This window comes from Miscanthus floridulus, chromosome 7, assembly GCF_019320115.1.
Source record: "Miscanthus floridulus cultivar M001 chromosome 7, ASM1932011v1, whole genome shotgun sequence".
NCBI lineage: Eukaryota > Viridiplantae > Streptophyta > Magnoliopsida > Poales > Poaceae > Miscanthus > Miscanthus floridulus.
In genome coordinates, this window is record NC_089586.1 from 91,270,314 (window position 1) to 91,275,158 (window position 4,845).

Genomic DNA, 4,845 nt, shown 5'->3' on the forward strand with positions numbered 1-4,845 from the left:
ATCCTAGCATTTGCACATTTTAAGGACGTGACTATATACGAATAGATTTAATAAAGCTCTGCAGAGGTGTACAAATTTCCCCACATGATAGACACAGTTCCTAACCATGCACGGTGGCAGGAACAGGCCTAATGAGACTCCGTACTCGAAAGTGCGCGACCTTAGATGTCCATATAATTCTACCATGGCTTTTTAGGGGTTGAAAAACAATGTGGAAGATCACATAGCATCTACACCAATCAAACCACGGAAGATCACATAGCATCCGTATAAACAAACCATAATATGGGCTCGAACACGGCCAAAACAATAATCATGGGCTCGAACACAGCCAAAAACTCTAAAGCTTAATGTGGAAGATCACACAACATCCACGCCAACCAGGCCACGGAAGATCACATAGCATCCGTGCCTGCTCCTGATATTCTGCTGCCAACACCGACCTCCTAGTAGATATTATACTTCTATCTAACGGGGTGTGAGATCAAGTCTGCCCATATCAGACATGTGGTTGTATGTAATATCTAACTAGGTGAGAGGGACTATGAACCGGTCCTTATATAACCGAGGCGAGTATCTCCCACATGAACCCTCTCCAGGCGCTCCTGCCAAGGTATTTACCTCCATAAATTACCCCCACTCGCCCCCTGTTGGGGTTTAGTCCAGTTTGACCAGTTTTAAGTTCCATAGTTATTAACCTCAGGTTCATAGAGCTCATCTCATTTCAAGGTAACCATTACCTTATCACAATATCATAGCCAACTTATATCATATCCAGATAATTATCATCAATGTTCACATTATCATAACCGAGCTCATGACCCATTATAATTCTATTAATTCATAAAGAGAATTTAAGTATTATAAGTTAAGTTTATTAATTAATGGAGATGGATGGTGGAGGGTTTATGGTGGAGGCTAGCAAAAAGTGGTGGTGGAAGGAAAGGTGGTTAAGGGATGGTAGTTAAAGTAGGGGGGAGGAATAGGTGGGTGTTAGGACTTGCCTCATTCGCTGACGATAAGCTCCTTCTTCGATTCCTGTGCCTCTTGCTCCTGTCTTCGTGGACTCCATCAAGTTCTCCATGTCTTGTATCCTACGCGGTCTAGCGTCCTCAAGCAAGAAAGCACAAACAAGAAAAATAACAAGCAAGACATGTAAAGCAAGCATAAGCAACAAACGATCCTAAATGGGTTGATCCTATTGGGTGATGGGTCGTTATCTAAGTTATCATTATTATGTCAATTTAAAGTAATGTTTGGATGAAGGGATTTCATCCATAGGGTAGGGCTTCTACGGGTTTGGTTAAGGTGGGTGGTTGGTCTGATGGAAAACTAGACCACATTATTAGGCTTCACTATTATGTGAACCTGAAAGAGAAAGATGACTTAGTCAGGCTTCAACAGGTCCACCGGGTTAGTGGCACATATGCCTGTGCATATGTATGTGCCTCGGGTTAGTCGGGTTAGAGAAAAGGCATGAGATAAAGTTAGCCATACATAGGCGTATACCCCGGTATCGGGCGTGTCCTTGTATGTATATATATTCTATTATTTTAGGTGATTGGGTACTGGTATATTTGAGTACATGTCATAGTGCATACACAAACGCGAATATACGGGTTTAGCTACTACTACGGCGAAGGTCACTACTATAATTAGTATTTAATATAAATATAGAAAAAGAAAAGCAATCAAACTAGAATTTAAATGGACACCAAATAATAGAACAAAGGGTATGAATAAGTAGATCTTGAATTTAGAAGATTTATGGTTAAAGAATTACGAAATTCAGAATTAAAATGAATGAGTTATAAATTACTAAGATTACCGACTAAACGCGAATGGAATAGAACATGCAAATTATTTCTACAATTTTAGCTAATGATAAATGAGTGTAAAATATCTAGATATTATATAGGGTGACTCTAGTTTATTTTAGAATTTTATGCGAATTTTTCTATTCAGGGAAAATGGTGTTCACTCCTCCGTGTACACTTCTCGGGTGGCCGTAGCGTTTTCCTCCTCTACTGTCTGCCTGACGCGCGGGCCAACGCGGGCGCGGTCAGCTGCTGGCACTGTGTTGTGCGCCGACTGTGCTGTGGACCTTGCTCCTCTCTCAGTGGTTCACATGGATCGAGTGTACGGAAGGAGAAAAAGGGGAGAGCGAGTTGCTGCGGCTGCCACGTGGGGTCCCTGTTGTCCCCATTCACCTAACATCCGTGGGCGCCGTTACGGCTCGGGCCCGCGGCTAGAGGGAGAGCGAGAGACGGGAGGGGAATGGCGATGGGGTGGCATCACCAGCTCGGCGGCAGGACAGGGGAGAGGCGCAGGGCTTGCCGGAGTTCTCGTCGCCGGCGGAGTCCTTGCCGGAGCTCGTGTAGGGATGGAGGACGGTGTGCGAAACGTCAAGCCGCAGCACTAGGAAGTTCTGGTGGTGGCGGTGGGGGCTTGTGGTGATGGCGGTGGTCTGCAGAGTGGTTGCGGTGGCGCGTAGGTGGGTCATGGTGTTCTGCGAGGTGGTTGAGTGGGAGAGTGGGTGCGGCGTGGCTAAGGTTCGAACTTGAATTCGTAGAGAGTGCCATCCCGCGTCGTCGTGCTTTGCCGGCGGCGAGCAGCGGCGATGTGGCTTGGCGGCGGGCAGCGCTCGGGGACAGGGTAGCATAGAGAGGGAGAGAAGGCTATAGCGAGTGGAGAAGGTGGAGGTGGTTCTTAGGAGCTTGACGGCTACTCTAATTAAGCTGTAGTGGACTAGGGAGGAGAGGAGTGGAGTTCGCCCCAATGGCGACCACGGCGGCCGGAATTGGGAAAACTGAGCTAGGGCTCGGAATAGGGGAGGCGAGGGGAGGATGAGAGGGAGATGGTGTGTTACCGAACTAGGTGAAGCTCGCTGCATAGTTGGTTGAAGCGAAGGGGCAACATCCGGGCCTATTTATAGGCGGCGAGATATTTCTTGCCGCGCGCCTCGGTTGCGCGCGCGTCATGTTTCTTCTGCACTCACGTCCAAGCTACTAAGTCGGTTGCGTACAGTGCGAGCTTATCATCTACCCAGCTGGGGGTGAGCTGGACCGGAGCATGTCCATGGTGGTGGCAACAGTCAAGCTGTTCAGGAGCGGCCGCGTGGCTAGAGGGAGCGTGCGGGGTCCGGAGACTTTGGTGGGGTCCGTGGCGATGCCCTTGATCCTATCCACTTCATCGGAGTAAGGCGGTGGCAGCTAGTTCGAGGCGACGGAGGTAGATGACGCAGGGCATCGCGGTATTTGCGTCGCTGTCTCCAGGTAGGAGATGAAGCTGACAAGCGGGTCCCGCTCGTCGGTGAAAGAAGGGAGGGGAACGGGAGCGGGCTCACGCCAGAGATGGGCCGAGCGGCCAGGCCGGCCCAAGAGAGGAGGCGGGGCACGCGCGCTTGCGGGCTGAGCCCAAGCGGGAAGGAAGGAGGAGGTGGTGGGCTGCGGTCACGGGCCAGGAGGGAGGATTGAGCCCGAGATCCTTTTACCATTTAGAATTCCCTTTTCTATTTCCAGGAATAAACTGAGCACCCTTTAAATGGATTTCAAACTGAATTTGAAGGAGGTTTGAGATGGGGAGGGTTTGGTGAGTCAAGGGAGAAGTCAAGGATCTATTTGGGTGGTGAAGGCCAAGGAAATTATTTAGTGCCAAAATAAATTCTAGGGCAAACAATCATGCAATCAAGCAATCAAGCATTCAAACAATCATTTCTTCACTCCACACATTCTAACCTAGATGCATATGGTGAATTTTGATGCAAGGGTTTTGGAAGAAAATTTTATTTAGAAAGGGTTTTGCAGAAAATAAATAGTCAAGGTTTTAATTTGTTGTAAAGTTTTAAAAAGTTCAAAATTTTAGTGGTTTTTATTATGATGCAAAAACATGGGTGTTACAGATCTATCCCACTTAGAAGAATCTCGTCCCCGAGATTCAAGTAAACTAGAGAGAAACTTAGAGAGGGAGAACCTAGAGAGTGAGAGAGAAGGGTCTAGAGAGGGAGGGGTTTTGTTTTGCTTTATTGTGCTGTCCTCTGGAGAGTACCTGGATCCGCTTGTTGTACACCTTGTTGACCAAGGAGGTAGTTCCTTATCAGAAAGAGTATGACCCTATCGCCTTGCCAGGGCAATTACCACTCGCATTTGAACAAGAAAATACCACCCTGTGACCACCCTATCGGGAATGACATCTTGTTAGAAGGAGGTATACCTCTTGTCCAATGATAGCTGCTCAATCTATTTTCGCCTTTTGTACCCCTCTCTTGAATCATCTTCTGGCTGTCTAGTCTTTAGGAAATTCCAATTCTTCTTCTTGCTTCAAGGCTACCCCACTTAGAAGATTCGATCTTCTACATCATCTTCTTGTGTTCTTTTGGTCGTAGAGTCGCTTGAGGTGTCTTGGTCTCCTAGTGTCTTCCAAATATGTGTACCACCCTTTGTTATATAGTTATCCATCTTAGTCTTCTTATGATTCACTCCTTTTTTGCTGAATTCTTGAGCTTTAATTCTTCCGGGTTGGTGGTGCCAATATCCTTGTTTTTGTTTCTTTTGAGCAACAATCACAGTGTTCTTAGGATTCCATTTTTCATTAAAAAACTTGCATCTTCAGTTGTTCGCCCTGATTTCTATATTCCTGAATAGGGGGTTCCGGATTTACCCCACTTAGAAGATTTATCCTTAAATCTTCTATTATCTTATTTCTTAGATCCAATTACTTTTTGTTTAGGTTATTCTTTATCTGGTGTTCACCCTTACTTAGCTTCGTAGTATGTGACGCTTTGGTTCTATACACCCTGTTTATCTGCCTTTGCGAGAGAGAGAGGGCATGCGGATTAGACGGGAT